General features: G+C 45.3%; 1 non-coding gene across 1 annotated transcript; it reads left to right on the forward strand.

Moving 5' to 3' along the window:
* The first annotated feature begins 230 nt into the window (after nt 1–230).
* TRNAL-UAA (transfer RNA leucine (anticodon UAA)) lies at nt 231–313 on the forward strand. The gene has a single exon. It is a non-coding gene; the product is annotated as a tRNA-Leu (tRNA).
* Nucleotides 314–12,117: the final 11,804 nt, after the last annotated feature.

The raw sequence follows: 12,117 nt of genomic DNA on the forward strand, positions 1-12,117 counted from the left end.
GCCCTCCTGCACCAAGGTCACTGGGGGTATTATCACCAGTGACTATGGGACGTGCACAAGGGTCTAGTAGGTGTCTGTACCATTCTCCATGGCTCACAAAACCTGGTGACTCTCAATGAGCTGTTCTAGTAGTTTGCTGAGTTAATTAAAATAGTGGTGCTGAGCTCAGAAAGTCTCTTGGGCTGGGAGCTTGAGGAGAAGCTGGAGAGGCAGGCAAGATTTTGCAGCCCACCAGGATGGCCGAGTGGTAAAGGCGTTGGACTTAAGATCCAATGGGCACATGCCCGCGTGGGTTCGAACCCCACTTCTGGTAAGAGCCTCTTTTTTCTCTTGTTCCTATGCTCCCACCCCAGCTTTTAGAGCATCAGTTCAGAGCAGGGATCAGAGCTCTGGGCACTGTGCCCCAGGGAGCCTAGGCGATTCATTGCCCCAGCATGAGGACCCTGGTGGGACTGAGCCACCTTACTATCCAGATTGAATGTGTAGAGAGATGTATGCCAGTCCCTCTGGCACACGGGTTATGGATCTCATCTTCTGTGCAGGCAGTGATGAGACTGTCGTGGGCTTGAATCCCACACGCTCCCAAAATAGCAACTTGTTTTTCCCATGGCAGAAATAGGAAGACTTGACTACCCTGAAGGAGGAATAAAAAAGGTGTTGAGTTCTAAACAGCTTGGGTAAGCTACAAGTGGAAAACAGTGCAAGCAAATGTGTCCAGGGAGATGGGTTCGGAATTATGGGTACTGCTCCCTATTACCAGCTCTGCTCTATGACCCCAGATCCATCACTGTACTCACCCAAAGCAACATTTGGCACTCTTCAGGGGAATTTGGCAGTGTCACAACTCCCTGGAGTGAGGCAGCATGACAGGAAAAGGTTCCTGATGCTGCTAGTTAAATTTGGGAAATAAATGAGAAACTGCAAAGTGCTCCTCTGCTGCGTGGTGTTGCTGTGCCATTGTCAGGGCTGGGTCGATGCCTACAAATGCTCACGGGATTATTGCTCCCTTCCTTGTGTGCCATGGATGGCCACCAGACATTTCCCTCAGTAAAGGGCTAGCCTGCTGGTCAGGGAGAGGCTGTCAGGTTTTCATTTGGCTGCTTTACTCCAGCCTGAGGCCAATCGGAAATGTCCTACTGCTGGGACAGGGTTTGAAGTGATGGCGTTAATTTGGTTAATTAGGATTCCTGGGCAGTGTGCTCTCCTTGCAAATCAGCTTACCATTGTAGTATCACTGCAAAGAGTTATTTGCTGGTGCATAGGGTTATGTACGAGTTTATGATTATGAGGTAGGACCATTAATTTCATGTCTGTGGCAGATGACACAGCTCAATTAAAAGTTGTACGTTGAGATCTCTCGCTGATACATAGGAATCAGGTGGTGGCCAGCAGGAGGGATTACAGGGTCTGTTTGACTGGCCATAGAGCAAATGGGGCAGGACCCAGAGGAGAGGGCACAGGAGGGATTTGCTCCTCTCCCATTTGATTAGTGCTGGGAGTGAAGTTTTATGAACATCTTCTAGAGCTGGCTTGTTGCAGCTAACCTCAGTGATTGATGTAGAGAATGACAAACACGTCTTTGAGAGTACCTTTGTACCACACAGCCCACAGAGGCACATGGGTGGCTTGAGCCAAATGTTAATTTGACTGAGGAGTGAGGTCACAGGGTAGATCCATGTAAGAATGTGGGGCTGGAGGTCTGAGGACTGAAACAGCAATGAGTTCAGTGACCGGGGGAGGTGAGTGCAGTGGAGCTGCCTTCTTCCAGGCCACAGCTTTCCTCCTTCTGACTCCATATTCTTCTAGTGTTTGACAGAGTTAAAAAGAACAGCTTGGCCAATAGCCATTTCCATGTATCATATTTATTAAGATGGCTACTGCAGGTTAAATATCAATAGTTTTTTACAGATGTATTTATTATAGATTGAACCATGCAGTATGCACATCCGTTACGCTGTGGTTAAAAGTAAGCCTCAGTGAAAGGCTTTTAATGATGAATTTGTGTTGAGGTAGTGTACAATAATAAGTATCTTTAGTAATCTTACTCTCAATTTCACAAGACAGTTTTATGTTCAATAAATACCTGGAGATTATTAAAAACATATTTATCAAAGATTAACAGTGATGAAATAGATATAAATCTAAGCTGTCCAAGCTCAGTATGCATACTTATAATAATCGATTCCTATATTAAAACTCAATAACTGCCTTGTTTAATCTAAATGAAATGGGTTTTGGATCTGTTCAAGTGCCATCTTTTGCTGTGTACTCCTGCTTGTGGATCTCAGATTACATCCTGGGACATTTCTACTTAAATCAAATATTCAGTCCAAGGCAAAGCAGTCCTAGGCTGTTTCAAAACAGGGCACCAGAGCTTCAAAGGATGTAGGTCAAAGCCAATTCACAGGCACCAGAGCAGTTAGTCTAGCTTGCCCCAGCTCTGTACCCTTGAGAATTCCTCATATCCAGTTTAACCTACAGCTCATACCACCAGCTCCATCCACACCACTTCCAGTACTGGGAGGTTGGAGCAGCAGCTCTCAACTTCTTCACAATCACAGATGTACTCATACCGTTTTGGCTACAGAAACCCAATCCTTGTCTTGTATCTTGAAGGCAGAGTGCTAAAGTGTGCTAACTATTTAGGAGGTAAACAAACTGTTGTTGTTTTATCCCTGTAATGCTGCTGTTCTAATTGCTGTCTGGTGAGTAACCAGTGCTGGTGCTTGTGCCAGTGTCTCTGCCTGCACCTACTTGCAGGTGCTAGGAACTGTGCCCTAGGCACCAGCTCTTTGTGAAAGTGTCATGAGCTGTCTGGGTGTCTCATGGAGCACTGATGGCCTTTGGAGCATAAGAGGGCTCAGACTTCTGAGCCCTCCTGACAGTGGACTGAAAACTCCACAAGGCGTCCCTCAGCTGGCCTGGATCCAGAGCTGTGTCCCAGCATTTGGGGGTGGGTTTATGCCGTGTTTAGGCTTGTGCTTTTACATCAGTGCAGTTTAGTGCCAAATTTAGGTTAGAATACAAATCAGAGGCACACAAATTTGAGGAAGATCCCACACTGTGTGTCTAAAATATAAAACTAGAGGATGTACCATGACACAAGGGGGCTGTGTGTGTTGCTGGCCATGTAATGAATGTATTGAAGGGTACTTGCCTCTTGTGATGGCAGGATCTCAGAACATAGTCTGAGAGGGACAAACATCCCCCCACACTGCTGTGATTCAAATACATGGTGATTTTCTGTGTCCCAATTATCTGCTGATTTCCTTCCTTTATGAGTTTGAAATCAAGGCTTAGGCACTGCCTTCTGAGATGCTACTTCTGCATTTTAGATGCTATCGAGCAGTTCTGTAGGATCAGATGTGTGCATGGAGCTGCCAAGGAGACTCTTCCAAGGTAGGACAGAATCAGGGCATGATGAAAGCAGCTGGGAGGCTTTTTGGAGATGGAAGGACCTGTTGGGGAGATGATGGTTGAAAACAAGTGGGGATTTTCTGGCCTGTGTCAGCTACCTGGTATATGGAGATATATACATATATAGGGGTGTGTGTGTGTGAGTGTATGTTTATATATCCATATCTCCTGGTATAGGAGTTCCATCTGCACTCGTGGCACCAGTATATGGTGCAAGTGTCTGGCTTTGAGGGATGTGTTTGACTCAAAAGATTGCCCAAACAACCAAGGAAGATGTTTCTGTGCTTAGCTGTGTAAGAGCAGAGCTGGCTCCAATGCATGCTGTGGGCATCATATTTTGGCAAGATTTGGTCTGCATGATGCCTCCAGCGACCATCTGTTGCCAGAAGTCCCTGACTTCACTTTTTCACCCACCTGGGGAAACATGACCCAAGCAGCTTAGAGGCTTTGTGTGTCTCAAATACAATCACATACTCCTTTGTGGACATCAAAGAAGCTACATCTGTTTATACTTCGAGTGTGTTTGTCTCCTGTGTGTGTTCCTCAGGTGAACCCACTCTGTGAAGGATGCTTAGCTGGTAAGGGGGAGTTTTCCATCTTAGCAGAGGGCTGCAATTACAGAGGTGACCAAAGAAAAAAGACAAGCAGGCATGCACCACTGCCTTGATAGAAGGCAATGATTCTTCTGGGCTTCAGAGTAATACAGGAGATCTGGTTTTAATAAATTAACAGCCTACAAGTAACAATCTCAGGCAATTAAACTCTGGAATGAAGGCGAGCACCATGAAATGTATTCTGGAGATGACAGAAGGGGTGGTAAAGACAATCCCTAAGCAGTGGAGAAAACAAAAATGTAATAAAAATGCCCCAGAGAGAGTGGGAGAGCTTTGCTCCCCCTCTCATTTCTATTGTGCATGCATGTGATACCTTGTCTTGCTCTCCATCACCCCTCCTTCCTCTGCTGGCTTCTAGGGACCTGATTTAGAGCCTCCCTGCACTCATCCAAGTCTCCATCACCACCGTCACCCTTGTGCCTGCTCTGACCCATGCAGGTGAGGAAATCACGGCAGTGAGGAGAGGATGGCTGGTGGGAGACAAGGGAAGTAGCTGGAAGCTTGAGGATAGCTAGGAGCTGAGGAGGCGAACAAATAAATATATAATACACCAGCTAAGCTCCCTGTCTTGCATTAATAGCCTGTATGGAATCCTCTTTGCCAAAGAATTCAATTTATTTCCATTTAAAGGCTGTTCTTCTCAATCAATGCAGCTAATAAATAGCTGCTGATGGCCATGACCTCTGGGCTGAGGGAAGAATTTATCTTCTGAGCCAATTAAAGGAATGGAACAATTCCTGTTAATAACACTATGGGATTTTAATACAAGGGGGAAAAAAACCCCCAACAACAAAACCAACAGCCAAAACCCAACCAAACCCCCCAAAAAAGAGCCAACAACAGGAGATAGAAAGAAATCCTCCTCCTGAGCCCTGCAGAAAAGGGTCAGGCAGGCTGTGCCAGGGTCAGGATTAGATGCTTTAACTTGTCTTGTGAAGCTGGTAAGAGGATACAGCATTGCCTGTGAGAGCACAGGAATGCTTTTTTTTTCTCTTGTGATGTCTTAAAAAAAATAAATCCAGAAACCAAAAGCATAATAGCAAATTATTTTCCCTTGTTTCCAGAGCTGTAAAGGGCTTGAAGGGATTAGTGAGCCCCTGTGGCATGATGGAGGAGATGGACAGGCCAGCTGTGATGCTTCTTGCACTACTGCAGTGGGCAGGTTGTCGCGTCAGGAGTGGGGATTTATCTGGGTGCCCTGTGGGTGCAAGTGTGATTGGACCCAGGAGAGCAGAGCCTTTCACCTTGGGCACTTTCACACTCACAGGGATAAGGCAGGGCAGGCATCTCCAGGGCTTTTCTTCTGGGACTCCCATTAATTCTTTTTTGGTGGCAAAAATCCTCACTGCTCTGCCTGATGCCTTTGTGGAGGAAAGGGAAGCATCCTTCGGGACCTGTGGGCTCCCACAGCTGGTATTGGAGCCAGTACTCGGTCATGAGAGCATTTGTGCCTTGGAAGACAGACAGGTGCAAAGGAGGTGGCAAGGAAAGCAGAACAGATACCTATTGAGTTTTCACAAAGCTACATAACCCCAAATGGCAGTGGGTCTTCTCCACTCCATCACTCTCCTGTCAATGAAATCTCACGACTCCTGTTGGCACCGGATGAGAGCATCTGTCAAACATACAAGTCTCCTCCAAACACTCCTGTGCTGGAGGGAAGTCTCTTATCTCCATTTTACACATGGCAAGCAGAGGCACAGAGAGGTTAATTGACTTGCCCAAAGTCAGTGCAGGAGGTCTACAAATGATGAGAGATCCCTTGAATCCCTGTCTTCTGGCTTAATCATAAGACCATCCATCTTCATCCTCTTCCCTCTCAGGATTCTCCAGAAACTGTGATAGCTCAGTCACTTGTGTTGGCAAACTGCAGGTTAAGACACTGCTGGGCATTTCCAACAATGGTTTTGCAACCCCATTTCCAAACAGGCTATCAATTTTGACCTTAAAAGTTGGGATTTCCACACCCTTTCCCCCTCCCCCCCCAACTCTTCCCTGCTCTTCTTTAGCAAGTGGTTGAGCATGAGGAAGAGCATTTGCTCTTTGGTGAGGCATTGCAGAGACACTAAGGCAAAAGGGCATTTCCTCACTGCTTTGACAGAGTAAGGAAGTCCTTGCTGGGTTTTAATGCACTGCCCCCATCAAACTGATAAGCAGATTGAACCCACAGGTAGAAAAACAAATACTGGCTTTTATTTTCAAGTGATCACCTGGTAATAGATCCTTCAAGGGCTCTGGAGATTTGTTTTTGACAGCAAATCCTGTACCAGTGTGAGCAAGCCTGTTTGTGGAGGGCCATTGAGAAATGTGGCAAGGTGCAAACGTTTCCATCACCATGTCTCTTGTTTCAGAAGTGTGAATGGAGGAATCACAGAGTCCTGAGTGAGCTGTTGATGAGCACGGGGTAGGTTCTCTCTAAGACTGGGAAGTAAATCACAACTCTTAAGCCTGCCTCTTTCAATTCACAGGCTTTCTGCAGCTCCTCTGTTCTTTCTTCTTGCTCTCTCATATTCTTTTTTTTTATTAATTACCCAGTGACAATTTTCCCAGAGGACTCTAGTTTCCATTAATTATTAGAACTACAGGGGGAACACTGAGCTGTTGGAGAGCTCACTTTGAGAACATCAGGTGGGAGCATTTCCTAATGCCTACATGTGTATCTTTTTGACAGTCTTGCACAGGAGGCTAAGTGACCTGCCTGGGATGCAGACAAACTTCTTTATTTCTTCCCCCCTTTTATTGCAGTATAGCACATTGAGCAAGGAAACTTTACTCAAGTGCTGGTTTGTTGGCCCTGGAGACTAACATGCTTCTCAGCTAGAATCAATTGGTGTGCTCTGTGTATGATTTATTACCATGTCTTGTGTGTAGGAGAATTCATAGACAGTGTCAGCATAGGACTGTGCTGCACTTGCATTACTGCTTTCTAATGCTGAAAACATCGAAGTGGCAAGAGAAGGAATAATGCTGGCCTGAAATCTCAGGTCCAGATGGTGACTATCCCCAGTGTATATGAATAATGAAGGTGAAGGAAGAGCATCTGCTCTTCCTCTCCTCCTGAAGCCATGGCTTTTATAGTTGTACCTTCTACAGTCCCCACACTATGCTGAGATTCTCGGGAATGTCTTGAAAGAAATAGTCAGGAGGCTCGCTCAGTGTCAAACCTGAAAGCTCCTTGGGGTGACATGGCTGTCTGAGTACTGTCAACGGTCAACTCCTGTTTGAAACACTAGAAGCTGATGTATTTGTGATGCTGATCTGTGAACCTGCTTCTGCAGATTATGGGAGGTTTCTCAGTACCGCTGTTTCTGGGATTTTAAGTACTTCTGTGCAATTAGGAGAGTGTTCTCCATACATTAACTGAACTTTGGAACAAGCCAAGAAGAGACAGGGTTTCCTCCAGAAAATTCTGACTGGTCTTGCAGAATCCTACATGCAGTCATAGAAGATTTTGGTCAGCACAGCCCCAAAGCTGTGCAGGGACAGAGAGCAGAGCTCAGCATCACCTGCTCCTTTCAGAAGCTGAATGAAAAACAGTGCCCACATAGTGAGTTTCTGGGCTATAATTCAAGGACTTTAAGTTACATTAATGGTTGGTACCTGCCTTCCTATGCTAACCCTGTCCTCCAGCCTGTGCTTGACTTTCTGCACAGGACATCCCTGCTCAAACTTGCTATAACTGCATCCATAATGACTCCTCCTGAAGGGCTCTCTTCAGGTGTTGCAGGGCAGTGGCACTTTATTACATGTCAGTTCCCATGCTGTTTTACAGCATTGTTTCTATGGTTACCTGCCACTCTTCATAACCCACAGAGCCCATAAAGAGGCAGGATTGCATTTCATGCTGGCCAGACTTGTCATGTACAGTGGTGGGCTCAACACCTGAGGTAGACTGAAATACTAACCCATAGTTTGGTCTTGGTTGTGAAGCTGCAGCCCAGGGAGCTGCTCCTTGAGCTGAAAAGTGCCAGTGGTCAGAGGTGGGTGAAAGGGGCAGATCTTGTCAAGTTTCTGGTTATTCTCATGATGCTCTCAACAAACCCATTTCTCACTTTGATGAGAACAGCCAGCTTGGATCTGCCAGTTGTTGGAGATCATTCAAGGATGGGGCGGGAGAAGTGACTTATGGCAATAGATTTATTTGCTAAGCAATGCCCCTTAAAGGCTGACATGGACCTATTTAGTTCTGTGGGTTTTCTGGAATGAAGTTACAAACACAGTATATAATTGGATTTGGCCTGAATGAGCTTTTACTTCCCAGAATAATGAGTTGAATTCATTTCTATTTCATGATCTGGGTGGCTTGTTTCAATGGTGCCTCAGGGCAAAACCAATGATCTTACAAGAAACTTTTAAGGAAGCACCAAGCATCTGATCTGGATAACATGACCACTCTGAAGAATGGACTGTTATGGGCATAATTATTTGACAGAACACTTTTTAGTGCTTAGCTCTGTCAGTCTGGTTGGACCAGACTGTGCCCACAAATCCGTTACTGCAATCTGATATTTGCTAGCTGTTAAACCTGCCAAATATGTGTATGTGCAAGAACAGTATCCAAAATAGTTGAGGTGACTCACAAAAAGAAGAGATTTGGAGGGTCTCAAAGTCGAGCAGATTAAAACCTTATTTCCCTGGGGAGAAGGGTGCCGTGGTTTAGTTGATTAGATAGTGTTGGATAATAGGTTGGACTTGATGATCTCAAAGGTCTTTTCCAACCTGGTTAATACTATTCTATTCCCTATTCTATTCTATTCTGCTCTACTCTACTCTACTCTACTCTACTTTGTTCTGTTCTGTTCTATTAAAAAAAAATCAATCTCCTTCCACCAAAAAGTTTTCATCCTAAACCATAAGGTGGTTTTAGGGCACGTTCTCCCCTTCCAAATACATCAGAAATTAACAAGGTAGATCATGTGTTTTCCACCAGTTCCAGGTAATGCACAGGGAAGGTCTTTGAGATGCCAGTAGCTGACAAATGGGGCATTGCTGCAAATAAACCTCTCTGCCTCCATGAAGGCAAATTATGTCATGGGAAGGAAACAGCCTTTCCTCATGTGGTTCTGATTTGTTCTCAAAGTGAACCACACACTTGATCCTGGCCACCACGATGTGCCCAAATAATGAGAGCCATGAGGAAACTAAAAGAAGAGCAACGAGACCACCCCTTCTGCCTTCTGATCACTAAGTGATCAGACGTATGGAAAAGATGATTTATGTGGGATGCCTCAAACTGCTAAACAAGGCTACAAGATGACAACACATACTTCTGTGTGTGAAAAAAAAAAAAAAGAAGTCTATAAATATCTGAAGGGTGTAAACATGAAGGAGAGAGATGCAGTATCAAAGGGACAGCACACGGTGCAGGGTTGTGAGCTGGCAGCTTTCCTTGCTGTTCGGAAGAGCGGATGGGAGAGCATCCTCTTCATGACTGCATTTCACTTAAGCCTGTCCTTCTGTGACTTGATTTGTCACATTCTACTCCCACCTGTGAATGGCATTAGCATTCATCCCACTGAAATACTGCTCGGGAATAAAACAAAGCAACAAAATATTTTCCCCTCCACTTAATCGTGGTGGCCCCCAGTGCCAAGGAATAGAATAGAATAGAGCAGAACAGAATAGAATAGAATTAACCAGGTTAGAAAAGACCTTTGAGATCACAGAGTCAAACCTATCATCCAACACTATCTAATCAACTAAACCATGGCACCAAGCACCCCATCCAGTCTCTTCATAAACACCTCCATGATGGTGACTCCACCACCTCCCTGGGCAGCACATTCCAATGGCCAATCACTCTTTCCATGAAGAACAACTTCCTAACATCCAACCTAAGCCTCCCCTGGCATAGCTTGAGACTGTGTCACAGAATCACCAAGGTTGGAAGAGACCTCAAAGATCATCAAGTCCAACCTGTGACCACGGTCCTCATGACTAAACCATGGCACCAAGTGCCACGTCCAGTCCCCTCCAGAGATGGTGCTCTCTTGTTCTGACACAGGTTGCCTAAAGCCTGCTGAAATCAAACAGGGTTTTCCCATGAGGCTTTAAAAGCCACTCTCACCTGCCAAGCATCATCTGTCCTTGTAGCCACTCTCTTCCTTCTCAAGTAATAAGGCAAAGTATGGATCATCATTACCAGACCCCAAGACTGTAAGGAAATGGTTGTGTATTTCCTATAGATCTCTCTAAATACCTGGTTGGATTCTCAGCTGATGGGAAGCAACACTGATTCATGGCAGCAAAAGACACTGCGTTCTGCCCTGTCTTCTCATCTCATTGAACTTCCCAAGGAGCTAAATTAACATAAAGGAAATATGACCTTGCCCCAGTGAATTGTTTTGGGGGGTCATGTGCTGAGAGATTCGTGAGCAAAGATTTTTGGGGTTTTTTCTCCCCTCATCTTTTGTTAATAAAATGTGCTTTCATTCAGCAGCTTTGATGGAAAGCCTGCGAGGACCCATGATAAGTATGTAACTGGAACAGGCTCCTATTAGATATCACTGTTACAAATCTATTAGTCCCACACATTAGAGTGTGTGCTGGACCTGATGAGCTACACTAGTGGGAACATGAGTCATTTTGTGAAATAGATGTAGCTTGCAAATCTTTTAGACTGTTATCCAATTCCTTTTCTTTCAGTTTAATTAGGATCTAAAATGTGGCCTTAAGAATTTGCAGTAGAGGAGGGAATTCCATGTGAAGGATAGTGAGCCAGCTGCCAGTGTTTCCCAGCTGCTCTGTTGCTGAGCCTGCTGGCTTTCACCTGTGAGATGGCTTTGCTCTTCCCCCCGGGACTGATGGAGGCAACATTTCTTAAAGCATTGCAGGAGGATGGAGCTACTCTTGCTCACTTGAGAGTGATGTGCACAAGGTGGGTTGGTCTTGTGTTTCCTCCACATCCCTGCCAAGCTGCTGCCAGTACCTGGCTCTCTGGGAGATGCTAGGCTCTCCTCCCAGCTGGCAGAGTTTCTTGTACTGATGGGGCACCTAGCACTGGCTGGGGTTGAGCTGGGGCCCAGCAGAGCTCCTGTTATGTGGAGGGGTCTGCCAAAAGCTCCCTAGCAGGATAACAAGGTGACAGCAGAGAGCAGCAATGAGACAAATCAGATAGTGGTTCTTTTCCAACCATATATGCAAAGCACCTATAATGAGCAGAGATGAGCCTCTGAGATCTGTGCTGTTGCTGAATTAATGTAAAATCAAACCATACACTTTAAAGACAACAGCATCCAGTCCCTCTCATAACCAATGCAGGACATGTTTCATCCTGAGCATATCTGCTATCACTGGCACACTTTCTGTTCTTGAATTCATCTGCTCTGTACCTTTGAGGACTGGCATGATTAGCATTTGGCTTTGCAGAATTCAGAACCAGAGTTTTCATGTCTCTCTTTTTCTTGTTTTGATTATTGTTTGCCCGTTCATTAATTTGTTTGGCAACATATTTCCCGTTGCAAACAAAAATAGCAGAGATGGGCATAGACTTTGTTTGTGGACAGATTCCTTTGGAAATTGATTTAGTTATTTATTTTTAAAGGTGGACACCTGGTTTCCTTATAAGTGAGTGAGTGTTTGCAGGCTGGGAAGATGGAGGGGGAGGGAGGAGGGCAAGGAGAAATGCATCTGTTGAGAACAAATACAGCACTGTAGGAAAGCTCTATAATCTAATCCAAGATTGGGCCAATTGCCCTGCTACTTCAAACATATGGTATGCTCCTATATATATTATGTATGAAAACTAGCTGCATGCACACAACAGTCATTCTGCAAGGTTTTACGTGTAGTCTGCCAAATCCTGAACTACCCCTCCTGATTTAAACCCAGCTCCCAGTGAAGACAATCAGCATTTATCTAAGGCTCACTGCATTTGGTGTACTCCATCCCTATGCCCTCACTTTACTCTCAGCTGGGTAAGGATTTCAGCATTTCATCCTTTGGCATTGAGTGCCAACCATCCTGCTCCCTGGGGCATGCGAAGCTGGAAGCATGTGGTGAAAGAAGTGCCACCGGGCAGGGAATAAAAAATTTCATCTGCAGTGTGGTTAGCAGGCTCTGGTGCAAGGCTGACACATCTGTATGT

The sequence above is a fragment of the Melanerpes formicivorus genome, unplaced genomic scaffold (genome assembly GCF_026170545.1).
Source record: "Melanerpes formicivorus ecotype bairdi unplaced genomic scaffold, bMelFor1.0.p_v2 SCAF_74, whole genome shotgun sequence".
Lineage (NCBI taxonomy): Eukaryota > Metazoa > Chordata > Aves > Piciformes > Picidae > Melanerpes > Melanerpes formicivorus.